Source organism: Rattus norvegicus, chromosome 20 (assembly GCF_021556685.1).
Source record: "Rattus norvegicus strain SHRSP/BbbUtx chromosome 20, alternate assembly SHRSP_T2T, whole genome shotgun sequence".
Lineage (NCBI taxonomy): Eukaryota > Metazoa > Chordata > Mammalia > Rodentia > Muridae > Rattus > Rattus norvegicus.
The window spans coordinates 6500483-6527541 of NC_141553.1; the positions used below are offsets into that span (position 1 = coordinate 6500483).

Below are 27059 nucleotides of genomic sequence, written 5' to 3' on the forward strand. Positions count from 1 at the left end.
TCCACAACACTGGGCGAGAGCACTGGAGATGCGGATAATTGTGGTTATAAAAATGGGTGCCCATGGGGTTGGGGATTTAGCTCAGTGGTAGAGCGCTTGCCTAGCAAGCACAAGGCCCTGGGTTCGGTCCTCAGCTCCGAAAAAAAAAAAAAATGGGTGTCCTTTTCCCTGGCCTGTTAGGTTCTGAGCAGCGGGCTAGGTACTCTTCGTGCCTTCCAGCATCCCATCTGGAGAGAAAAACCACCACCATTGCTATGAACCCCAGAACAGAGCCCTGGGTGTGTCCGAGGCTCCCCTAGGCCCCAGAGACTCCACCGACAGCTTGTCATATGGCTAACAAGATGAGGAGTCTGAGTCAGTGTTTCCTGGACAGCTGTCGCACCCGTGTGAGCTTCACAGCTTTGCCTGAGGCTGAGGGTAAACTCCAGTTTGGGGTGTGGGGAACCGGAATCAGGGTGCTGAGGCAGGAGTAGAGGGTGGGCCTCATTAGCTCCAGGCTATCGTATCCCCGTGTAGAGAGGCAGCCCAGAGCTGCGGGCCTTGATGGCTTTGCCTTACTCCTGGGTCATCTGGCTAACCTGAACTTCAGTTCTCCTTCAGCACCACTAGAAAACCTTGCTGGATAGCTCTGCCCAGAGCCCTCAGCCTTCCGTGGAACACCAACCGCTGATGGTTAATAGAGACTTGATTGGACCTGGGAAGAACTAAGAGACTCTGGGTAAGCATGGGAAGGCATTTCTCGGAAGGACTGACTGAGAGGTAAAAGAGACTCTCCCAAGGTGGGCGGTACCTTCTGGGGTGGCGTGATGTAAGAAGTCTGGGGGTGGGGCATAGTGCCGTTGGCTTGCCCACCTTTGCGTCATGCTTGTGAATGCATCCGTTCTGTTGCTGCTGCAGCCGCTGCTGCAACAGAATCCCACCGTTTCAACCTTCCAATGTCTCCGGAAGGCCTATGATGACTCCTGGGGCTCTTCCGGAACCTTCCACGCATTCAGTGCCACATTGGGACTACTGAGGAACCCAGTGTCCTGGAGAAGCTATGGTATCCTCAGCCTCTCCAGCGCGCGGACTCTTGTCGTCGTTCGAGCAGATCTAACAAGCTCCTTTGTAATAGACATTCCTTCTATCCCTCTGTTCCCTGACTAATACATCCACTCACTTGACGCGTCCAAACCCTGAGAGATGCCGCCTGTGGCCTGTTCATTTGGCGATGTCTTCTAGGTTCTAACCTAGAAGTTAAAGTTTGGAACCAGTGTTCACGGAATTCCTGGTAAATGAACGAACGAACACTACACTGTCGCAGGCATTCCTCTGGGTCCCTAGACTGGTGGACTTCAGAGCTCACAGTGAGGCTCGCCCCCCAGGGAGGGGTTCGGGAAAACTTCCTTCTATGCACCCTGTTGAACATCTCTCGAGCCTGCGCTAGGGAGGGGCAGAAGTGGGCAGTTTTCTCCTCCTGGTCTCATTTCTCTGGTTTATGGAATGTTCTGGACATATTGAACGAACCTTGTGCTCTGCTAAGTCAGGCCCCACAGCCTGGCTCCTGGAAGCAGTTCGAATACAAGGCATGAAAGCAGCTAGTGTGTGTGTGTGTGTGTGTGTGTGTGTGTGTGTGTGTGTGTGTGTGTGTGTGTGTTTGTCTGTCTGTCACCTTTTAGATCCCCAAGTCCCAGAAAGCCTCCTTGAGGTGAACTGTGGCCTGAGGATCCACACAGGTCTTCTTGGCAGAGCTGAGTGTGGGGGTGGACCGTGGGCTAGGCCGGAGGAGAGCATCCTCACTATTTGGTTAGCCTGAAGGCTCCTGTCCTCCACATACCCAACACACATGGGTAGAGGAGGGGGGTCATCATACCAGGGCCTGTCCTGCGCGTATCCGTGCACACACAGGTAGAGGAGAGGGTCATCGCACCAAACCGCAAACCCCCATCCTGCGCGTACCCCTACATGAGAAGCAGGGATTAGGAGCGCGCAGGAACCACACTCGCCGAGCTGGGGAGCAGGCGGCCGGGCGGGCGCGGCCTCCGGGTACCGCGGCGCTGCCACCTGCGCAGCCACCGCGCCGCCATTGGCTCGCGGAGAAGCCGCTCTAATCCGCGCCGCCTCCGCCCCCGCGCGGCGCTGCGCTCCGCGGAGTCTCTGACCTTCCTCCTTCCCGCAGCCCCAGAGAGACGCGCGGCGGTCGCGCCTGCCTTCTCCTCCTCCTTCTCTTCCTCCCCCGGGAAGCCATCCGGGCTTGAGGCTGGGCCGCCGCCGCCGCCGCCGCCCACTTTGCTACCCGCCCCGCCGATGGTGTCCGGTGCTCCGGCACCCAGGTAGGGGGTCTAAGACGTTGAGAGAGTGCGGGGTGGGGGCGGGGGTAGGGTTGGGGTGTGTGGGGGAGTCCAGGGCCCTAGTGCGGGGTGCAGGTAGCCAGCGTGTGATGGCGTTGGACACAGCCGAGGGCAGGTACCTGGGGAGAGGAGGGCGCGCGCCCTGGGATGCTCTTGGACTTGACCCAGGCAGTGCCAGGATGGCCTCTGGGGATGTTAAAGGGGAGGCCTCTACCCTGGGGAAAGGGAGAGGAAATTGGATCGTTGGAAAGCGGGGGCCTGGCCCCCCGATGTTGAGTGTTTTTCTGCGACCAGCTGGGATGGGTGGGCTGATGCCAGCTTGGTGCGTAGGTTATTTCTGGATCAGAGTGGGCTGGGGAGAAGCACAGCCGGCGATGTCTGGTTTAGATTACAGGTACTTCCTTCTTTGCTTCCGACCCCTCCCCCCCACCAGCTGGGGGTGGGCGGTGGAAGGAGAGAGGAGGTGTGGGTGCTGAGGGCCCCCGCAGATGCTGCAGAATCCTCTCTGCGCCACCCCGCCTTCTCGAATCTCCACCAACCTCAGACCATTTGGTCACGGTTGGGGCGCTCTCCGGGCTGTGTTCACCTTTCAGGAGGCTGTGCAAAGGTTAAAGGGTCATTAATGTGCCTGCGACACAGTGGCAAACCCCAGAGCTTGGCTAGACTCAGCTTCAAACCCTCGGCTTGGCTTTTAAGTTCCAGCCTTACCCTCCACCTCCCCCACCTCCCCCAAACCCAGCTCTGCAGCCTGGGGGGGAACACACACATGCGACATCTTCTTCTTCTAGGCACAACCAGAAATAGCCCATTGTCAGGGGCCCTGGCACAGCTGGGGTGCAGGTTGCCAGTGGTCTGGGAAGCTCTGCCCACAGCCTGGTTTTCTTGTCAGATCTTTGCCTGGCTACTCAGATCACTCTCTCTAAGGAGCTTTCTGGTGCCCCAGGTGAGAGGTCACCTCCGACTCCATGTTCTTGGACCCTGTGGGCCTAGAGGTTATTTATGTCTGGCCTGTCCCCCTCTAGACCAAAGGACCTTCAGGTTAGGATTCTGATTGGTCTCTGTCATTACTCCAGTGTCTGAGGACTCCTCACTGAAGAAATGTTTGCAGTATGAATGAACAAACGAACGAACGAACGAACGAATGAATTTATAAATTCTGGGCAACAGCTAGCAAGCTGAAAGATGGAGGGGAACCCCTTTGGTCTTTCTATTCTCCGGGACCAAAGAGTCATCAAGAAACTCCTTTAGGCCTGGGGTTGAGTGTCAGCTGTGACTATTGGAGGGGCTTCTGTCCTGCTGGCTCCTGTCTGACTGGTTGGTTCCCTGTGTCCCCAGGGAGCCTGACCCTTTGTTGAGGGCTTCCCTTTCTTCAAGCTACTGGGTTGGTGATTTCTCCTAAGATGCTATGTCTCAACTATAGCTAGACAATCCGGGTCAACTTCCAGAACTGGGTGGGCCCCAGCCAGGCTGTCCTAGGTCTCTGGAGTCTTGGCAGTAAGCGGTGTGTGTAAAAGGTGACATGAGCCTTTGCAGAGCCCTTCTTGGCCAGCCTCGTTCCTTTGACAGGTGCACAGACATCCCTCAGTAGGCTGTACCACCCTGCCAGTCAGCTGACTCCTCTTCCTCCCCCTCTGCTTTCCTTTCCTCTGAATTCTGACGCTCCTTCGCTTTCTCAGGAAAGCCACGCTGCTCTCGCCTGCCTGCAAGCCTTCCGAAGCATCCTTGCCCTATCTTGCTCCTCTCCTCAGACCCTCTGTCTCAGTCTTTGAGTGACATCTTCCCCGGGGTCTGCAGACAGTCCGTGGATAAGGGAGGCGTGTCTTGGTCTGGTGTCCCCCAAGGCCTGACACAGAGAGACCTTCACTTGTGGAAAGTGTGACGTAGTGGGTCCTCCGTGACTTCAGGTCACTTGAAAGGCTCTTCCCCAGGAGAGGCCTGCATCCCTGGCAGGATTGAGTGGCAGTGGGAGGAGACTCATTGAATAGAAATTTCTGTGAGTCTGGCAGGCCAGGAAGCACAAGGAAGGCCAACAGGGGAGGAGCTCACTGATCCGGGGTCCTCCTCATGGAAGCAAGAAGAGGAGCTGAGGGAATGGCTGTGCTGAGGAGGAACAGGGTCCTCTGAGGGCCTGGAACAGACTATGACAAGCAAGCACTTTCCGCTGAGCCCCGCCCCAGCCCCTCACTGGGGGCTTCTAGGCAAGGCCGATTCTTCTGCGATATATAGAGCCAGCCCTTAGTTTTACATTAAAAAATTATCTTACATTTCTATCATCATCATCATCACCACCACCACCACCACCATCATCATCATCATTATACTCTTTTTTTTTTTTTTTGGTTTTTTTTTTTTTTTTTTTTTTTTTTCTTTTTTTCGGAGCTGGGGACCGAACCCAGGGCCTTGCGCTTCCTAGGCAAGCGCTCTACCGCTGAGCTAAATCCCCAACCCCATCACTATACTCTTGTTTGAGGCAGGGTTTCTCTACCTGGCTGTCCTGGAACTCACTCTGTAGACCAGCTCGGTCTTGAACTCACAGAGACCCACCTGCCTCTGCCTCCTGAGTCTTTTTGTTATTTTTTATTGTGTGCAGGTGTGCACGTGAGTGTGGGTGCCTGCGGAGGTCAAAGGTGTTGGATCCCTTGGAGCCTGGGTGACAAGATGATAGGGAGCTGCCCAGTGGGGGCGCTCGCTGGGAACCATCTCATCCTCTCTAAGAGCACTGTGAACTCTCAACTGCTGAGCGTCCCCCCAGCCTGTGTACAGATATAGATATATACATATCTGTGTATATATGTGTATATATTAAAGATTTATTTATTTTATGTATGAGTACACTGTCGCTGTCTCCAGACACACCAGAAGAGGGCATCAGATCCCATTACAGATGGCTGTGAGCCACCATGTGGTTGCTGGGAACTGAACTCAGGACCTCTGGAAGAACAGTCAGTGCTCTAACCACTGAGCCATCTCTCCAGCCCCGGATTTTTTTCTCAAAAGGAAACACAACCAAACCAGAACAAGAACAACAGCAGCAGCAGCAGCCACAGCAAAACCTTCCAGGCTGGTGAGATGACCCAGTGGGGGAAGGTACTTGCCATGGAGGTGGATGATTTGAACTTCTGGGACCCACGTGGGTGGAGGAGAGAACTGGTTCCGACCGGTTGACCTTTGGCCTCCACTCATACTGTGGTAAATAAATAACTGTAAAATAGGAGAAACAAACCCAAACTTTCAAGCCAGAGGTGTTTGTGTATGTCTGTGCGACACACACTCACACACACACACACGTATATGAGAGAGAGAGAGAGACAGGCAGACAGACAGACTGACTAACAGACTGACTGACTGACTGATTGACTGACTGACTATGATATCAGCCTATGGGAGGAGAATTAAGAACCAAGTCCAGCTTCGCAGCTCATTTTGAGTCTGACCTAGACTATATGTGACTGTTTCAAACAAAAAGCTTTCAGTTTTTTTTTTTTCTTATCACAAAAAGTAATTGGGGTTTGCTGCAAATCATACATCGGACTAGAAAGCCGTTAGCTACCGTTGCAGCCTTTCGAACACCCTGTGTACCTTACAGTTGGTTTCTAGGACCATGAAGGACTGGGCCTCAGGGACTGGGATGGGGCAGCCAGGGCCCTAGGAGATACCCGACAGGAGCCATCCACACCTAGAAGCAGAGCTTCAGTTAGTGACAGTGGCACTCGCAGATGACCCCACAGGCTTTGCGCAGCTGGCAGGACCTTCAGAGGTGTGTCCGGTTACATCTCAGCATCCTCAGGCACAGCTGCTGGGGACCAGTGTGGGGCAGTTATGGATGGTACCCCCAGTAGCCAGGGCGATAGAGGATGGGCGGGCAGGAGGAACCTGGAGAGGACTTTGTGACAAGGTGATAAGAAAGTGGATATTGGGGGTTGGGGATTTAGCTCAGCGGTAGAGCACTTGCCTAGCAAGCGCAAGGCCCTGGGTTCGGTCCCCAGCTCCGAAAAAAAAAAAAAAGAAAGAAAGAAAGAAAGAAAAAAGAAAGAAAGAAAGAAAGAAAGAAAGAAAGAAAGAAAGAAAGAAAGAAAGTGGGTATTGGAGAGGTGCCTTGAGCCTTCAGACTGGGGTTCCTGAAGAAGACTGGGAGGACCAGAGGTTGTAAGCATCACGTGGTGGGAGAATGCTGGTGGGAGGATAGCTCTCAGTGGTTAGGAGTTTTGGCTGCTCTTGCAGAGGACCTACTTGGGTTTGATCCCAGCACTCACATGGTAGATCAAAACTGTGTGTAGCTCAGATCCCAGAGCATCTGGTACCCTCTTCTGCACAGGGCACACAGGTATCCATGCAGGCAAAACACGCATACATATAAAATAAAGCAAACATATGGGAAAATATTTTTTTTTTTTTTGGTTCTGTTTTTTGGAGCTGGGGACCGAACCCAGGGCCTTGCGCTTCCTAGGCAAGCACTCTACCACTGAGCTAAATCCCCAACCCTGGGAAAATATTTTAAAGCTGGTTTAGGCTGGGATAGGGGCTGTCTGATAATATTCTGGATGCCTGGCTAAATCGTGAAATCTGAATTTGAGCGAGGGACGTGTCTCAATAGTAAAGTGCTTGTGTAGTGTGCCTGAGACCCTGGTTAAATTCCATCGCTTCAAAAAAAAAAAAAAGAAAAGAAAAGAAAAAAAGTTCAAAGGGCTGGAGAGATAGCTCAGGGGTTAAGAGCACTGACTGCTGTTCCAGAGGTCCTGAGTTCAATTCCCCACATCCACATGGTGGCTCACAACCATCTGTACTGAGATCTGGCGCCTTCTGGTGTGAAGATATCGACAGTGCACTCACACAAACAAACAAACAAACAAACAAACATGAGAGAGAGAGAGAGAGAGAGAGAGAGAGAGAGAGAGAGAGAGAGAGAGAGAGACAAACTTGATTTGTCTTTTATCTGAAATCTGAATTGCATTGTCGCCCTCTGGCCTCTAGGCGGCGCTGTTTGGGGATGGCGAAGGAAAGAGAGGAGTCTTCTATGTCTCCTATTTGCTCCTGTCCTGGGAGGGGTGGTGGGTACTTATTTGAAATTAACAGCTCGTGTGTGTGTGTGTGTGTGTGTGTGTGTGTGTGTGTGTGTGTGTGTGTGCGCGCGCAACTGTGTAAGCATGGAGGTTAGGGGAGACCTCAGGCCTCAGGGTCCACCGCCATGTCTCTTCATCGGACAGGGTCTCTTACTCTGCACTGCTCAGTCCAGACTTCCTTGGATTCTCATGTCTCCTCCTCTCTGGCTGTAGGAGCGCTGAGATTACAGACACGTCTGTACCCAGCTTGATGTGTGCTCTGGGGACCGAAACTCAGGTCCTGATGCTCACTGGGCGAGCCTCTTACCCACGGAGCCACCGCCCCAGCCCACAGAGCAGTTTTGAATTCTGCGTCTGTAAACTGATTCTGCATGCCGCCCAACGAGCGCTTGCCCATTCGGATGGGGCAGAGAGATTTACCATCAAGGTGGAGCTTCTAAATAAGGTTAATCCAGCGCTCGACAAATCCTTGCAGTAAGCCTTTTCCCGGCCGAGGGTGTGGTAGACAAACCCTCACGTCTCTGGGGGAAGAGTGCGCTGGCACCCCCATTTTTGGAAATTTTGGAAATACCATTTTGGGGATGAGCCCAGTAGGTGCAGTCTTAGCAAATGGCGATGGTCAGTGACGAGTCACCAGGAGGACACATCGGGTCAGGGCCTCTACCCCGTTCCCCTCCATCCTCCCGCCTGTGCCAACCAAGGTGGTTCTTCATTCTGCTGTTAGCTGCCCTGTGCAGAATCTGCTGTGCACCAGGCCCTGTTGTAGGCGCCTGGAGATACTGGGGAGAAAAGGACAACGCAAAAAGATAGTTGTAACTCATGGTAGGTCAAAGCAGGCGACTTTATATGCAATTAGGATATTATTGTTGTTGTTGTTGTTGTTGTTATTATTATTATTATTATTATTATTATTATTATTATTATTATTATTATTATTATTATTACTGGGTTTGGAAACAGGATTTCTCTGTGTAGAACTGGCTGTCCTGGATCTCTCTCTGCAAGAACGAGAGCTCTTTTTTTTTTTTTTTTTTTTTTTTTCCGGAGCTGGGGACCGAACCCAGGGCCTTGAGCTTCCTAGGTAAGCGCTCTACCACTGAGCTAAATCCCCAACCCCCGGATCTCTCTCTATAGACCAGGGTGGCCTCGAACTCATAGATCCACCCGCCTCTGCCTTCCAAGTGCCGGGATTAAAGACGTGCGCCACCACTGCGCCCGGCTCATCCTTCCTTTTTTTTTTTTTTTTTTTTTTTTTTTAAGGTTTTTAAAGTGTGTATGGGTGTTTCATCTGCGTACATCCATGCACCACACGCATGCCTGGCATCTATTTGCCGGGTGTGAGGTCCCCTGGGACTGAAAAATTCTTTATTGTCCAAAAATATAATTGATGCACATAGAGAAAGTGGTATTTGATGTCTGCTTCACCCTTGCCTGTTGTCTCCCATACCGCAATCGTTCTCACCAAATCTCGATTATCGATTCGCCATGCCTATCTGAAGACACGCTTCTAAAATAAGGACGTTCTGGTTTGTTTGCGTGAGACAGGGTCTCACTATGTAACCTTGACTGGCCTGGAACTGGCTCTGTGGATCAGGCTGGCCTCAAACCGATAGCGATCCATCTGCCTCTGCCTCCTGAGAGCTGGGGTTAAAGGCGTGGCCCACCATGCCTGAGCGTAAAGACTTTTCTTTTAAAAGTTTTTGGCGGGGAGGTCGGGGGAGATGGCTCAGTAGTTAAGAGCACTGACTACACCAACATGGCGGCTCACAGCGATCTGTATCCCCAGTTCCTCTGGATCTCACGGCTTCTTACAACATCTGAGGGCACTGAAAGCACGTGGTGCGCATGTATACACACACACACACACACACACACACACACGCACGCACGCACGCACGCACGCACGCGCGCACACATGAAAATAAATAAGCAATATTTTACGACGAAAATGTTTTAATCAGATTTTTGTGCGTGTACACACACACACACACACACACACTCGTGTGAAAGCCAGAGGACAACTTGCAGAAGTCGGTTCTCTCTTACCTGCAGTGTGGGTCTAAGGGATCAAACTCGGGTTGTAAGGCTTGGCGGCAAGCAGCTTTACACACTGAGCCATCTTGTCTACCCAAGATAAGGACTTTCTCTGGGCAATTTTCTCTTTGGTTTCCTTCCTTCTTTCTTGCTTCCCTACCTCCCTCCTTTTTTGCTGTAGCATTGGAGATGGAACACAGGGCTTTATACATGCCGGGTAATTAAAGTTAGCCTGAGCTACATGTCAGATTTGAGGGTACCCTGGGCTACAAGAGACCAGGTCATAAAACAACAGTCAAAAGAAAAAACCCTGAAGACCGAGATCCGGCCTGTGCGCTGTGATTGGCTGAGCCCCTGGGTCAGTTCTGCGCATGCCTTCTGCTCCAGCGGGCTCTCATGTCTCTGTGAGTCATCGGCTTTGTCTGCACAGTCCACAGCCTGGGCTCTGTTGACTGAAACTCCACAGCGACACTCGGCAGGGTCCTCTGTACTCTGTGAGCTGGTAGCTGGGTCCCGTCTGTCTCCTGATGCTGCAGGAAATCTGGCCCAGCGCTGCATCAGGACCCTCGGAATCCACACCTTTCCTGACTTCCCTGTCTCTCTTCCCAGTCTCCACTGGATGCTTCTGGAGTATGAGAGCAGCCACCACAAGACTGCCTGCCTGCTCCCGTAGCGCTGAGGTCGAATCCCTCCTTCTTCAACTCTTTAATGACTTCCCTGTCATTCAGAATGTCCCAGCCAGGCTCAGTGGTGCACACCTTTAGTCTCAGTGTGCAGGAGGCAGAGGCAGGCAGCTCTCTGTGGATCAAAGGACGGACACAGTCCATAGTCAAGGTCTGTACGTCGCGTTCCAGGGAAGTCAGGGGTACATAGTGAAACTCTCACAACAACAACAACAACAAAAGCCTTCACGACGTCTCAGGCAATTGCCAACAAGTCCAATAACCTGAGTTTGATCCCTGCCACCAATTTTCCTCTGACTTCTGTATGTATGCTATAATTTATGTGCATGCATGGATACATACATACATATACATACATGCATGCATGCATACATCACACACATGCATGTGTAAATATTAAAAATATTAAAGCTAAAATAAGCCACATCCACACTTGGGAAATGGATATAGGAGAGTCGGGAGTTCAAGACCACTCTCTACCACAAAGAGAGTTCCAGACCAGCCAAGGTGAGGATGTGGCTCAGTTGATGAAGTGCCCTTCCTGGTGTACATCCAACCCTCCCAGGCTGGTGGCTTCTTGCTCCCAGCTGTGCGCTCACTGGGCCAGGTGCTGAGCGAGTCAGTTTTGAGTATGACCTGAGTGCTGGCCACTCAGTAGTGAAGGACACACACTCTGACCTTGTTACCTGGATGCTTCTGCCCAAATTGCAGCTCCCCTGCAGTAGAGCTCTGCAGTTTCACTTCCCAATGACAGCTGTGGGCTGGGCTCCTTCCCATGTGTGCTGGGCTCCTTCCCATGCACAGCCCCTTAATGCTTGGTTGGTATTGTTTGATCTTGTTCTTACAGTGCTGGGACACAACCTAGAGTCCCAATAGGCTGGGCAGGCGCTCTCCCACTGAGCTACAGTGGGAGGCCCCCGGCCTCTATTTCCAGGTGCAGATGGGTATACTGAGACACAGAGGGGCCTCAGGCTCCCAGCCAAGGTCCCTCAGCGAGTGTGTGAGTCCAATGCCAGATGCTATGGAGGCTTTTTCCCTCCTGTCTGCTGCCCCTCCTCCATCAGGGTATCTGGTGTCCCCTTATCAACTACCCCATCAGGCTGCAGCCCCACCCCTTGCCCTGTCTGGATATTGGGTGACTGGCTCCCATCTCACCTGTCCTATTTGGCAGGTTCTTCTGATGGATCACCCCTGTCTCATGGGGGTCCGTCCTCACCTCTGCCCCATTCCCAGCCATTTGTCATTGGCCCTGATGAAGGGGCAGACCCGTTCTACAGTGCATGGTGGTGGTGCTGGTGGGGGAGGGGAGGATGCCTCCCTTCCCCTCCCCTCCCCGTCTTCCTGGCTCAGGGCAGACTAGTAAACACAGTGAACTGGGCTGGTCCAATTGTAGGGCCCAGGGACAGGGCTGAAAATGGGTGGTACCTGCCAGGCTCACAGGAATCGAGTCTTGAGGCACTGAGGAGGGAAAGCAGGGCAGGGCTAGCCTGGGTGAGCAGGAGACACAGGATGAGGGCTTCCCAAGAGGCCAACCTGTTCCCCAGGGCTGTGGCTGCAGAAGCTGAAGCCTCCTGAGATCTGTGGACTTCCTTGAGGGGCTAGGTCCCCCGGCGACACTCAGGGGACATTTATGTGAGGGAGTGTTAATTGAGACAGGGTCGGGCTGGGGATTTAGCTCAGTGGTAGAGTGCTTACCTAGGAAGCGCAAGGCCCTGGGTTCGGTCCCCAGCTCCGAAAAAAAGAACCAAAAAAAAAAAAAAAAATTGAGACAGGGTCTCTTGTATCTCAGACTGGTTTCAAACTCAAAGGTGACCTCGAACACCCGATCTTCCTGCCTCTAGCTCCCCAGTTATCACGGTGGGCACCGCCATGCCCAGTTTCTCTGGTGCCTGGGATAGAATTGAGGACCTCATGCTAGATAAGCCCTCTGCCGGTTGGAGTACCCTCTCCAGCCTACACCAGTATATGCATGCATATATGCCGCGTATGCCTAGGAATATGTATATGTTTATGTGTATATGGGTATGTATAGGGAGGGATACAGACATGTATATGTGTATGCATATGTGTGTGTGTGTAGGCTTTGTCACTTTAAAAAACTACGCTTAATCTATTTGTATGCATATGCACATACCTGTCATGGCATCCACGTGGAGGTCAGGGCACACCTTGCCAGAGTGAGTTTGCCCCTTTACCACGTGGCTCCAGAGCACTGGACTCAGGTTAGCTGGTGCTTCAAGGAGCGCCTTTCCCTGCTGAGCCATTCACTGGCCCCTCCTTCTCTTTAGAAACAAAGTCTCTTGTAGCCCAGGTTGGCTTCAAACTCCCCACCCTCCTGCCTCAGTCTCTCCTGGGCTGGGATTACAGGCATGGGTGGCCACACCCAGTTAAGTGTTCTCTTTACATCAAAACTCATGGGGGCCTTAATGTGCTGTGGTGCTGATTGTCAAGGAAGTGCCAAGCCATCAGGATGCCCTTTAAGGAGTAAGTAGTGGGCAGTTTGTCCGGACAATTAGATAGCACTCTAAGACCTGAGCCATTAACGTTCGGAAAAGAAGCTAAAACACATTTTACAGAGTTAAAGAGCCAGTCTTGGACGCCTGCCTGGCTGTTGGAGGGTCAAGGAAAATGAAGTATGAAGACAGTGAGGGGATCAATGGTGTCAGGAGTTTAACGGCTGACTGGGGCTGGATAGACAGACCCTCAGAGCTAGTCAGCTGATGTATGTGGTCCTGTAGACTCTGACAGGGCCTGTAGACTCTACAACGCCAAGTGTGAACCCCTGGCACAGTCTGCCGGTGTTGGGGGGTGATGGTGTATCCATGGAGAACCGTCAGTTGACAGATGCGCCCCTGGGTACAGGGTGCTCTAGGTGTGGAGACTCCGTGTGGGGCTGGGGGAAGCGTTCTGTGCCTTCCAGTCACTTAGCTATAAACCTGAATAAAAATATAAAAATAAAGGGTGGCTGGAGATGTCTCCGCGGTTTAGAGCACTTGTGATTTTTGAGTCACAGCACCCACAAAGCGGGTAGAACCGACCCTAACTTTGGTTTCTAGGCTTCAGTCCTTCTTGGGTAAAACATGCACATGTGTGTGTGTTTGTGCACACGCTCGTGTGTGTACATGTGTGGTGCCTGTGCAAGTGCACATGTATGTGCAAATGTGCTTGTCTGTGTGTGCTCATGCCCATCTATGTGCCTTTGCATACACACCTATGTGTGCAAATGTGTGTGCATGTTTGTGTGCACACTCCTGAGTGTGCAAGGGCGCACATGTGCATGTGTATACAGCCTCGAATGGCGTCTGGGTGTGGTGATGCATGCTTTTAAGTCCTGCCACACCATGTCTGGTCCCTTTTTCCTTTTATGTGGGAGAACACACAGTGTCTCTAGAAAGGGGACAGGAGGAACATCTTTTACATTGTGGGGGAAGGCAGAGCATGGTGGGGCAGGGGACGGAGGGTAGGGGACACGTTTGAGGCACTGTCTTTGTCTGCTCCCCTCTTTTCAAACAGCACAGCTGTCAGATGTGGGTGAGGGAGGACCCGTGAGATGGTATCCTCCACAACTTCCCACAGTCACCTCGTGACATGGGTGCCACCCCTCCCTGCCCTGCAGATGAGAAAGCAAGAACAGAGAGCTGGTAACAGGCAGGAAGAGGCTCTCGTGATGGGGCGTCACCATTGTGGCGGTTTGTCCCTGCCACCTCACAGGTACACCGCTGTACAGTATCAGGAGGTGCGAGGGTTAGGAAGGTCTGAGCTGAACTCGGGGTGAAGATGTGGAAACAGAGGGTCTCCATGCGGGAAGCTGCTCACAGAGTTGTCCCGGATCAAGATGGCGGCCGGGTCCTCACACTTCTCACTGACCAGCCACAGGGCACACAGGCTCTGCTCTGCAGCTGAGGGATGCCCAGAGGAAAGAGTCAGGCGTGAGCCATCGGCTGCCAGGTATACTAAGTGCCCAATCTCTTGCAGAGCTATCCCAGCACTCCCATCATCCCCTGCGGCCCTTGGAGTCCCTGTTCTGGGAACTTTGCTTGGGGCAGCTGCTTCTGGCTTCTGATTTAGTCGAAGGGAGCTGGGCCAGGCTAGAGACTTGAGCTGCAGCCCATTTTCCTGCCCTGTGTGCGTGCGTTTGTGCGTGCGTGCATCCGCGAGCGTGCGTGCGTGTGCCCGTGTGTGCAGGCGTTTGACCAGCAGCTTTGCGTGCCTGTGTGACTTGCCAAGTGGCCCAGACACTTTAGCTCCTGGGGATTCTTAGTCCCTGGCTGCCAGACTCCTTGGCTTCTTGTCAGCCCGGGCTATGGGTACCAGAGACACCCGAGCACAGACTTCTGCCCAATGACAATGGCCCTTCCTTCCTCAGATCTCTTGGTGGACAGTGAGCCTTTTGCTTAAGACCTTTGGAGAACGGGGTCAGTTATCCGTGCCAGCAGGGTTAGCCCTATTCAGTTGCCTTAAGTATGGCAGCCATAGCCGACGTGTCATGGGACTTGCCGGCTCCAACGGAATCAGTGGAAACCTGATGTGTAAACCACAACACTTCTTGTCGCTGGGTGTGGCAGTGAGTGGAGACCCCGCTTCACTCTGTGGTTTTGGAGGAGATGGGGTGGGGTGGGGTGGGGCCAGCATCACACAGTGGCCGTTCTTAGATTCGTTCACTGTCATTCCAAGACGGCTCTGCAGCCTCGAGGGTTCCGATACGATACCTCAGCTGCATATTTTTCTTATCACCTTTATTATTTTATTTTGGTGTTAAGTAGTTTATTTTTAAGACAGGGTCTCATAATAATGTTGCTCTGGCTGTCCTTGAACTCCCAGGGATCTGTGTGTCTTTGCTTCCCAAAGACTAGAATTAAAGGTGTATATCATTTTAGCTGGCTTTCTTATTTACTTATTCTTTTTGTTTGTTTGTTTGTTTTGTTTATGTGCATTGGTGGTGTTGCCCGTATGCGTGCCCGTGGGGGGGTCTCAGATCTTGGAGTTACAGAGAGTTGTGAGCTGTCATGTGGGTGCTGGGAATTGAACCCTTAACTTCTGGAAGAGTAGCCAGTGTTCTTAACTACTGAGCCATCTCTAAAGACCTCTACTTAAATTGTTTTTTAAAAAAAGGTTGGGGCTGGGGATTTAGCTCAGTGGTAGAGCACTTACCTAGGAAGCGCAAGGCCCTGGGTTCGGTCCCCAGCTCCGGAAAAAAAAAAAAAAGGTTTATTTGGGGTTGGGGATTTAGCTCAGCGGTAGAACACTTGCTTAGCAAGCGCAAGGCCCTGGGTTCGGTCCCCAGCTCCGAAAAAAAAAGAAAAGAAAAAAAAAAAGAAAAGAAAGGTTTATTTATTTCATTTTATGTGTATGAATGTTTGGCCTGTATGTATGTATGCATGCAAACCCAGGCATCGGACCTTCTGGGTGACTCTCTAGGCCAGGGACCCAGATCTTTTCATCTGGATCAGGAGAGGTTGCAGACAACAGTCTTTGAACATAAGACAAGTCCCTCTTCCTCCCATCCCTGTGCCAGGACAGTGGCCCCAGGCAGTGGGGACCAACAGGTCCCATCCAGTCCAAGTGGAGCACCACAGACCAGGACTTTTGTGGGGACTGCTTAGGCATTTCCTGGAGCGAACTGTGGGCTGGATGTCACTGACTCTGCCAAGCCACATGTTGGGATCCACTCCCTTGTAGAAGGTGGAGGATCTGGGGGCCAAGGTCTGATCCCATCACCCTACCCCAGGTGACACACCATCACACAATCCACAGCCGTAGGGTGGCCTGGCCCATCCACGTGCCTTCAGCTGTTCTGAGGGGGTGCAGGAAACGGGGTAGATCCTGCTGCCTGTGAGGCCTGGCTCTCCTAGGGCTCATACGGACACTGGGACACCGACTGCAGCAGTGACTCCCCCTGCTAGCTTCCTCGCCTCTGAGGGACAGCTCCCACTACCCTCCCAGCAGCTCCCCCAAGCTACAAGAGAACCTAGCAAGCAGATTCGTGGAGAGGGAAACTGAGGCCAGTCTCCTGTGCAAAATCACAGGGTGAGTTAGGGACTGAAACTCTTTGACCGAGCCATATATTGCTATCCAGGTTTGACCGGTCTCCCTCAGCTTCAATCTTCCGGAAATAGTTCAGGACTGGCTCCGCCCACTTCCAGGTCACACCGGGGTCGATTTTCGGGCCGCGCTGGATGGCTGAGTACCTGTGATTAGAAAAGCTGGGGATTCTCCACCCGGAACGCATCCGGGAGGCGCCCTAGCCTCAGTAGCCCTGCTGATCTTCAGAGGTTAACTGCAGCGCTTCTTGCTCAGGCTGGTCTTGAACCACGGTCCCGCCTGTGTCCCTTTCCTGAGTGAAGCATGAAAGGCTGCACCGCCATGCCTGGCCTTCTGCCTTTTGAAACAGGGTCTCTCGGAGATCTCAAGCTCCCAGGCTGAGTTTGACTGGGGGTCCCCTCCCCCGCAAGGCCATGATGACAAGTGTGTGGTATGGACTGTTGCCCTTTACATGGACTCTGGGGCGTGGGATACAGGTTCTCTATGCTTCACCGGATGAGCCATCTTTCTTTTTCTTGTTCTCCTCCTCTTTCTTCTCCCCCTCCTCCTTCCCTTCTTCCTCTCTTCCTCTTCTTCCTCCTCCTTACCCTCCTCTTTCTCTTTCTCCTCTTCTTCTCTTCCTCCTCTTCTTCATCCTCTCCTCTTCCTCTTCTTCCTTCTCCTCTTTTTTTTTTTTTTTTTTTTGAGCTGGGGACCGAACCCAGGGCCTTGCGCTTGCTAGGCAAGCGCTCTACCACTGAGCTAAATCCCCAACCTCTTCCCTTAACTCTTGCAGTGGCTGTTAGGTGCATAAGAGGAGGCTTGGTACTGGGTACGTAACAGAGGGTGACGAGTGTTTATTTAGTGTGTTCCAGGCTCTAAGCTTAATTGGTCTCCCCAGCACAATTATCACCAGACTGATGATAAATAAATAAACGGTTTTGGAAATGTTAGTCAGAAAGAATTAGAAATATTGAGTTCCCTCAACACTGTGTCGTTGATCAAACTCACAGAGATGAACTTTTAAAGTAAGAATGGTGGCTGGGGGACAGCTCAGCTGTTGTGGGCACTGCTTGATCTAACAGAGGACCTGGTTAGGTCTCCGTCAATTCATGTCTTCACAGCTGTCCATAGCTCCAGTTCCCGGGAAGTCAATGCCTTCTTCTGGCCTCTGAAGGCACCGGGATCGAATGTAGTACACAGGCATATATAGAGTCAAGATCCTCACACCATATAAAATAAAAAATAAATCCAGGGGCTGGAGAGATGGCTCCGTGGTTAAGAGCACTGTCTGCTCTTCCAGAGGAGCGGGGTCTCGTTCCCAGAACCTACAGAGCAGTTCACAACTCCAGTTCCAGGGGCTCCGGCGCCCCCTTCTGGCCTCCTCAGGTACTGCATGCACATGCGCACATGCATCTGGGCAAAACATCGCAATTAAAAAAAATCCCAAATCTTTAAATATTAAAAAAATAAATAAATCTGGAAAATAAAATCAAAGCAGGAATGGAGCTGGGAGCCTGTGAGATGCTTGCTGACAAGTCTGAAGACTTTGCTCTGGGGACCTGCACTTAGGAAGAGGGACACTGACCTGTTGTTGTATGTTACCTCCTGTCCTCCATGGTTGTGCCGTGACAGACTCGGTTGTTTACACTGACCTTGGATTTTTTTGTTCTCTCGCCTTAGCTGTGTGCTGCTGGTACAGATATAAGCCAACACATCCACCATATTCAAGGATAAAGAACTTACATGACTCTATAACAGTTTAAAAGTAGCCATGTAGGGGCTGGAGAGATTGCCCAGTGGTTAGAGCACTGACTGCTCTTCCAGAGGCCCTGAGTTCAAATCCCAGCAACCACATGGTGGGTGTGTGTGGCACAGTGACTTCCAATTCTAATTCAGGAGGCAGAGGTAGGAGGAACTCTGTGAATTCTAAGCCATTTGGGGCAATATAGTGAGATCATGTCTTAAAAAACCAAACCAAACCATGAAAGTAGATCCAGAGATAATTCTAGTTAAAAGCACTGGCTACCCTTGCCCATGTTCCATTCCCAGGACCCACATGAGAGGGCTCCAACAGCCCGCCCCTTCATCTCCAGGGGGCGTCTAACACTCTTCTCTGCCCTCCCTTGACACCTGTACACACTGGACATAGGCACACAGAAACATAAATTAAAAATAGAATTCATGGGCTGGAGAAACGGCTCAGCGGTTAAGAGCACCCGACTGCTCTTCCAGAGGTCCTGAGTTCAATTCCCAGCAACCACGTGGTGGCTCACAACCATCTGTAATGGGATCTGATGCCCTCTTCTGGTGTGTCTGAAAACAGCTACAGTGTACTTATATATAATAAATAAATAAATAAATCTTTAAAAAAAATTGAATTCATAATAATTTTTAGCAGGGTATGGTGGCTCACTCCTTTAACCCCAGCCCTTGGGAGCCAGATGCATTGGATATCTGAGTTCAAGACCTGATCTACAGAGTGAGAGTTAGAAGGTGTGGCCTTGGGGCTGGAGAGATGGCTCAGCGGTTAAGAGCATCTGACTGCTCTTCCAGAGGTCATGAGTTCAATTCCCAGCAACCACATTGTGGCTCACAACCATCTGTAAAGAGATCCGATGCCCTCTTCTGGTGTGTCTGAAGACAGCTACAGTGTACTTATATATAATAAATGAATAAATCTTTTTTTAAAAAAGAAGGTGTGGCCTCGTTGGAGGAGGTGTGTCGCTGTGGGCGTGGGCTTTAAGACCTTCACCCTGGCTGCCTGCAAGCCAGTCTTCTGCTAACAGCCTTCAGATGAAGATGTAGAACTCTCAGCTCCTCCTGCACCAGGCCTGTCTGGATGCTGCCATGCTCCCACCTTGATCATAATGGACTGAACCTCTGAACCTGTAAGCCAGCCCCAATTAAATGCTGCCCTTGGGGTTGGGGATTTGGCTCAGCTTGCCTAGGAAGCACAAGGTCCTGGGTTCAATCCCCAGCCCCGAAAAAAAAAAATGCTGCCCTTATAAGACTTGCCTTGGTCACAGTGTCTGTTCACAGCAGTAAAAGTCTAACTGAGACACCCTATCTCCGAAAACAAAAATAAAAGACCAAGTAATCATTGTAGCTGGGAGGCTGAGGACCTGCAAGGCCCTGGCTTCCGCCCCCCAGTTCTGCACAACTAAAAACCAAAAAAAAAAAAAAAAAAAAAGCAGGAAAAGGCTTTGAATAGACACTTCGCCTGAGAAAGCTCACAGATGGTCGATGAAACAGTGTCCAAGGTCAGTAATCACTAACAAAATGCAAATCAAGTCCACAAAAGATACCACTTCACACTCGCTGGTGACGGCCATTAGCCCCAAAATAGAAAACAGTCATTGTTGAGGAGGATGTGAGAACACTGGGACCCGGTACCGTGCGCGGGGCTGCAAAACCCGCACAGCCAACCAGGAGGACAGCTGGTACGCCCGTGTGATCCAGGAATTGAAATCTTTGTTTCCAATTCTTCTGGGTACTGAGGAGTTTAAGTACCTCAGAGTTAAGATCCTCAGAGAAGGCTTTCAAAGGAGATACTAAGTAGATACTGGGCCTCCAGCAAGCGCCATTGTTCGCCAAGGCTGCAGGACATCCATTGGCTGATGAATGGAGAACAAAAACGTGGTATGCATATGAGATGGAATATTACCCAGCCCTGACAATGAGGGCAGTTCTCATACGTGCCCTCATACGTGCCGCTGCACAGGTGTCATTGAAGATGAGTAAAAGAAACATGAGATTCTGAGTTCAAGTCCCTAGCACCATGCCTTCAAGGGCCGGGTATGGTTATGACTACATAGTGAGACGTTGTTTCAAAAACATTTTGGGGGTGGGGGCTCAGCACTTAAGGACACTTTTTTTTTTTTTTTTGGATTTTATTTGAGGCAGGGTTTCTCTGTGTAGCCCTGGCTGTCCCGGAACTCACTCTGTAGACCAGACCCAAGAGATCCATCTACTCCTACCTCCTGAGTGCTGGGATGGGCTAAGTTTGTGTTTTCCCTTTTTGTTTTGAGACAGGGTCGCATTGAGTTAATCTAGTTTCTCCTTGATCACTTTGTAGCCCGGGCAGACCTTGAACTAGATATCCTCCTGCCTCAGCCCCCCAGATTGGAATAACAGGCCTGGACTACCACAGCAGCCTGCATTTTGTGCTTTAACAAGTACCCACTCTGCTGAAAAGCTCCTCGGTCTGGGGTCAGTCGTTCTCAAGAGACACTTGGCAATGTCTGTGTGTTTTTTAACATGTCTGGGGACAGAGGTGGACCCCTTGGACCTGGTAGAATGTGACCAGAAATGCTGCTTGGGTCCCACAGAGCCTGGGAAAGCCCTGCATGTCAATTGGTGCTGTTGGGTGGACACCGATCTATCTGTGTGAGTGCTTTCTTTTTTTTTTTTTTTTTTTTGGTTCTTTTTTTCCGGAGCTGGGGACCGAACCCAGGGCCTTGCGCTTCCTAGGTAAGCACTCTACCACTGAGCTAAATCCCCAGCCCCGTGTGAGTGCTTTCTATACTCCACTGTGTGTGTGTGTGTGTGTGTGTGTGTGTGTGTGTGTGTAAACCCCCCTCACACATCTAAGCACATGCCTACAACTGAGCCACACCCTGTGCCCCTCCCCCACATGCATCATGCATGGGGACCGGGTCTGGATGGCAGAGAAGGAAGGGCTGTGGAGCACAGGCATTTACTTCCACCCTTGACTTCCGCACTCGAGTTGGACGTCCCCACTCCCCTTGCAGGTTGAAATATCAGAAATAGACATGAGGCTCGCTGGTCCAGAGTGCCTGGGTGTTGTCGTGAGGGAAGGCACAGCCACCTGGTCGTCTCCTCCTGGGGGCCGTCTGGGCTCAGTTTGCCTCATGTTATTGCTAATGCTGTTTTATGGAGCACCGGGGCGTCATCTCTAAATATAGCGCATGACTGTAGAGGCTGCTGCATCCCGAAGTGTGAGCGGTACATTGTTGGGGGTCACCGCAGAGGAGGCTGGAGGATGTGCAGAAGCATGCCTTGGGTTCCAGGAGGCCTGGCACTGGACACACTTGTGCTTCCCTCCTCCCTCTCCTCCTCCCCTTCCTCCCCTCTTCCTCTGCCTTCCTCCTCTTCCCTCCCTTCCTTTTCTTATTTTTTTGAAATATGTCCTTTTAAAAACATTTATTTAATTTAATGATATGAGTACACCATCGCTGTTGCTGTCTTCAGACACCACCAGAAGAGGGCGTCGGATCCCATTACAGGTGGTTGTGAGCCACCATGTGGTTGCTGGGATTTGAACTCAGGACCTCTAGGAAGAGCAGTGCTCTTAACTGCTGAGCCATCTCTCCAGCCCTCCTTTTCTTGTGTCCTTAGTTGTGAGCCTTAGCCTTTAAGGCTTTTTTTAAAGACAAGGTTTCTCTGTATGATCTGGCTGTTCTAGAACTCACTCTGTAGACCAGGTTGGTTTCGAACTCGTGGAGATCTGCCTACCAAGCACTATCTGTTATATGTGGTGCAGGAGATAGAAGCCAGCGCTTCATGTGTGCTAGCAAGCACTCCAACAAGTGATCCACATCTCCAGCCTTGCATTCCTGTGCTTTGGTGGCCCCTCTTACTATCTGCTGTCCCTGTGTCTTCTTGACTCAGGAATGTCCAGTTGGTGGCCGGGGGCTGTGTTATTAATTAATGAAACTGGGGAATTGACTCGAGACAGAGTTTCACTGTGTAGTCCTGGCTGTCCTAGAACCCACCACGTAGACACAGATGGGCTGAACTCACACCGGCTCTCCCACCTCTGCCTCCCCAGGGAGGGGATTAAAGGTGTGCTCCACCACACCCGACTTAAGTGTATATTCTAATATTTATCCGCTTGTCACCTTGGTGTGGTTTTGTTCTTTGAGGAGGATTAGAAAAGCCTACCCACAGTTCTTTAAGCTGATTTAAATATGTCTCCCATACTGTGAGAGCACAGAGACAATGCGATAACAACCCGATAATTGTTACTTTGTTACTTCCACTCACACTACAGAGAATTCCAGAGAAGTGGAGCCTGTTTTCTTCCACACAGCCTTACTTTTCCACCTTCCTCTCCGGCTTGATCATCCCGGGTGTGCTGCTAGCCACTCTGTGTCTTTCACTGAGACCCGACCCCAAGTCACTCGCAGGAGTGTTCTCTCAGAACTGGGGGACAGGTCTTTTCTCTTGGCCGCCTCTGTCTTCTGAGCTAGTCACTGTCGTCTGTTTTCCCTTGGACAAGGTGCTGCTTCTCACCCCGTGTTTTCTGGTTCCTGAGAACCCAGTGAGTGCTGTGTTTGGCTTGGTGTTGCTGGTTGGTGTTCTTATCTATCTGGGTGTTTTTGTTTGTTTATTTTTCTGCCGTCTCTTCGAATGCCTCGTTTTCCCTCCTCTCTCTGGACTGGGACAACAAGCACGTTCGGTCTTCGGGACAAGCACGCTCGGTCTTTGGTTATGCTCACACAGCCTCTGTCCGTTCCTCCTCCCAACAACCCATGTCCTTCCTGTAGTTCACGCTGAATGTTCTCTGAGCAACTCATCGTTTCCATCTTTCTGCCCTCGACTTCCCTGCTTTCCTCTCCTCTGTTGCTTTTGTCTTGCTGTTGAATCCTTCCAGTGAGCCAACAGAAAAGGTTCCTTCCATCATTGTAGAGTGCATTTGGATGTTCATTATGGCTGACAAAATTCTATAGCGTCGGAGCCCAGCTCCCTCTCTGTTACCCTCTCCTTGTTCTCTGTCTGGGTACTCCTTCTTGACACCCACTCACCCATCATCTATCTCCCTATCCACACAATCCCTGCCATCTACCCATCCACCGATCCATGATCCAGCTACCTTCTCACCCACCTGCCCACCTGTCTATCCACTCACCCATCCATCCCCATCTACCTCGCCGTCTACCTACTACTGTTTCTTGAGACAGGGTCTCAGTATATAGCCCTGCCTGGCTTGAAACTCACTATATAGGCCAGACTGGCTTTGAACTCACATGCCTCTGCCTCACCAGTGCTGAGGTTAAAGGTGTGCACCTGGCCCATCCATCTATCCATCCATCTATCCATCCATCCATCCATCCATCCATCCATCCATCCATCCATCCATCCACCCATCCATCCAATCATCCATCCATCCATCCATTCACCTACACACCCCTACACCCAACCAACCATCCATTCATCCACCCACCTACCCACCCATCCACCATCCCATTCATCCACCCACCCATCCATCCATCTATCCACCCACCCCACCCCCACCCATCCACCCATTCAGTAGCCTTGGGTCCCTCCCACTTCAGGACACTTGCCTTTTCTGTTTTCTCTGCCAGAAATGCTCTGCCCACAGATCATCACACATCTCCCTCTCTCTCTCTATTTAGGTCTGTTCAAATGTCACCTCTTCGAAGCGAGGCTGTAGCCCGGGGGTGTAGCTCAGTGGTAGAGTGCTTCCCTGGGCCCCCCCGTCCCCAGCACTGCAAGCTCTGAAATGGCTTCACATTCAGTCTTTCCTTTCAGCCAACATGGTTTTTGCAGATAGCATGGGCTAGCATTTGAAATTGCATTGTTTATCATACAACTCCCCTTTATCATGGAATGTCCCCGATCTTATGAATGGCGTAAGGCTGGTTAGCAGCTGTGGGCTCCACCCACTCTTCTCCGAAGGTTAGTGCTGCACATAGTAGGTGTTCAGGAAATACTGGCTGAGCACATTCAAGACACTAGCATGGGGTTTATCCAGATTCTCTCTCTCTCTCTCTCTCTCTCTCTCTCTCTCTCTCTCTCTTTCTAAAATGTTTATTTATTTAATGTATGTGAGTACACTGAAGCTGTCCTCAGGCACACCAGAAGAGGGCATCAGATCCCATTACAGATGGTTGTGAGCCACCATGTGGTTGCTGGGGATTGAACTCGGGACCTCTGGAAGAGCAGTCGGTGCTCTAACCACTGAGTCATCTCTCCAGTCCAGATAGGGGGTCTCATACACAGTCCTGGGCTTCTGAGATGCACATTCTGATGCAGGATGCCTGCGGTGAGACAGAATTCTACCTGTCTTGATGGGCAATACAGACTGGGCCCGCTCTCTGTCTCTGTCGCTGCTGTCTCTGTCTCCTTTCTCTGTGTCTCTGTCTCCCTCTCTCTGTGTGTATGTGTGTGTGTTTATGTGTATGTGTTTATGTGTGTATCTCTGTGTGTATCTCTGTATGTGCATGTGTATATCATGTGTGTGTCTTTGTGTGTATGCATGTGTGTATGTACGTGTGTACGTTGTATGTGTGTGTATCTGTATACCTGTGTATCTGCTGTGGTATATGTGTACTTGTGTGTATCGCATGCGTTTGTGTGTGTGTGTATCTGTGTGTATCTGCTGTGTGTATATGTGTATTTGTGTGTATCGTGTGTGTGTGTATCTGTGTGTGTGTATCTATATATCTGTGTGTGTATGTGTGTATATCTGTGTGTGTATCTGCTGTGTGTATATGTGTATGCGTGTGTATCCTGTGTGTGTGTGTATCTGTGTGTGTATCTATATGTTTATATCTGTGTGTGTGTATATGTGTGTGTATGTGTGTGTGACCCTTACCCTTTCACCGGCTTAGGTCTGTCCTCTCCCACTGATCTTCACCCGAGCCTTGGACCCAGGTTTTGAGCAGCCGAGCCTTAGATGCCCTGAGACTTGGTTTCACACCTACTAAGGCCCAAGTGCCCAGTGCAGTGCCGTCCTCCTGGCCTGAGGGTCCTGGTAGGACTTCTGCTCATTCGCCCATGCCTTCAGCCTCCTATAAAGACCCTCAGTGGAGCCTCGTTGAGTTTCTGCAGAGCTGCTCAGGGGTCGAGAAGGATTCTGGCATTTTGGCAGTCAAGAGAACATTATGCAAATGACATGCAAAGTAGCAGCTAATGAGCCCTGATTGCACTGGTCCCGGTGCTGGGGAACACGTGGATAATTGTACCGGGGTGGGGGCAGGGGCGGTGAGTGTTTTGGGGGCTGGGCAAGAAGCCACAGCAGGGGTGACAGAAGTGGGTGTCACAGGGGAGGGCTTGAGAGCAGCTGCCGTGTGACCTAGGCAGCACACTGTCCTTGTCGAGGCTGTCCTGATTAAGGAGTGGGAACAGGGGCAAAGATCAGTCATGGGAGAACTGGAGCTGCATGTGGGGGAGCAGAAGGCTGTGACTGGGTCACGGGGTGGGGGTGGGGCTTCCCCAAGCAGGTGGGCCAGATTAGGCTAATGGTAGGAGTGGTGTGGGGAAGACACTCTCCACAGAGAGAGAGAAGATGACAGGAGGGGGTCTGCTCCTCCCACAGGGTCCGGCTGGTATCAGAGTGTGGGATGGCGGGACTTGGGTTTGCCAGGCAGCAGATGGGCTGGGTCAGACTCGCTGGGAGGGGGCAGCTGTCTTTGGGGTGTGTGTGTGTGTGTGTGTGTGTGTGTGTGTGTGTGTGTGTATCTGTCTGTCTGACTGTCTGTCTGTCTGTGTGCTGTAGCACCTGGGAACCCTCCCCTCCCCAGCTGTGACCCTCTCCAGAGGGCCTCTGCTCTGGATCCCTCTTGGAGTCGACTTCTTCCAAGGCTAGATGTTGGCCCTGGTGCCCACCACTTGACTGATGCTTCAGGTACAATGACTGTTGTACCTTTGATCTGCTGAGGATGAGGTGAACTTGGCTCTGAGCCTTACAGTCATCAAGTGGCGGTGGCTATGTTTTCCAGATAAGTCTTCCATAATGCAGTCATGAAATTCATAAAGATTGATGTGTAGAGTCCCAGCCCGGCCCTTGACTTTATCACCTTGGGAAAATGGCTTAGTCTCAGAGCCTGTTTCCTAGTAGACACTGTGGCCTTCTCGTGGTTGGAAGAGCAACTGAGCCCTCTAGCTCATGGGGGGCTTGCCACCTTATACCAACATCTCCAGTAGTGTGGTATTTCCTGTAGTCTGTGGCTGGCTTAGTTCGATTGGCAGCAGTCTTCTGGTTGACAGGGACTTGTGCGATGAGGGTGGATTGGGTTGTCATCATTATTAAGAACCAGGGCCTGGGGGTTGGGGATTTAGCTCAGTGGTAGAGCGCTTACCTAGGAAGCACAAGGCCCTGGGTTCGGTCCCCAGCTCCGAAAAAAAGAACCAAAAAAAAAAAAAAAAAAAAAAAAAAAAGAGTACTGACTGTTCTTCCAGAGGTCCTGAGTTCAATTCCCAGCAACCACCTGGTGGCTCGCAACCATCTAATGGGATCTGATGCCCTCTTCTGGTGTGTCTGAAGACAGGAACAGTGTACTTACATATAATAAATAAATAACTCTTTAAGAAAAAAAAAAGAACCAGGGCCTGGTGGTGCACACCTGTGATCACAGCCCTCAGGATGGAAAGGTGACAGCCAGCCCGGACTGTGGAGTGAGGGCAAAGCCAGACTGGGCAACTTCTCGAGACCCTGTCCCAAGATGAAAAACAGAGACTCGTTGGGGATGCTGGTGACATGACTGGATAAAGGTGTGTGGATCAAACTCTGGCCACCTGAGCTCAACCCCAGAACCCCTACGGTAAAAGGAGAGAACTGTGTCCTATAGGCTGTCCTCTAACTTCCAGAATTTCACCATCGCGTAGGGGTGGGTGTATGCACACTCACATGTGCGCATGCGCGAGCCCACACAAGATAAAAAATTGTGGGACTGGTGAGGTGGTTCAGCAAAACATCCATAGACATAAATAAAAATAAATAATTCTAAAACATTAAAAGACGTCCAAAAGATTTGTTTTAGTTAGGGTTTCATTGCTGTGAAGAGACAGCACGACCGCGGCAGCTCTGATAAAGGCAAACATTTCATCAGGGCCGGCTTACAGGTTCAGAGGTTCAGTCCATTGTCATCATGGCGGGGAGCAAGGCAGTGTGCACAAAGACATGATACTGGGGGAGCCAAGAGCTTTATGTCATCCAGAAG

At 51.2% G+C, this 27059-nt stretch overlaps 1 protein-coding gene across 1 annotated transcript in view; it reads left to right on the top strand.

The window, feature by feature from the left end:
- The first annotated feature begins 2215 nt into the window (after positions 1-2215).
- Pacsin1 (protein kinase C and casein kinase substrate in neurons 1) overlaps positions 2216-27059 on the top strand; it is a 47929-nt gene continuing 23085 nt past the window's right edge. The window contains 1 exon segment of the mRNA NM_017294.1: positions 2216-2312. The gene's annotated coding sequence lies outside the window, so the exon portion shown is untranslated.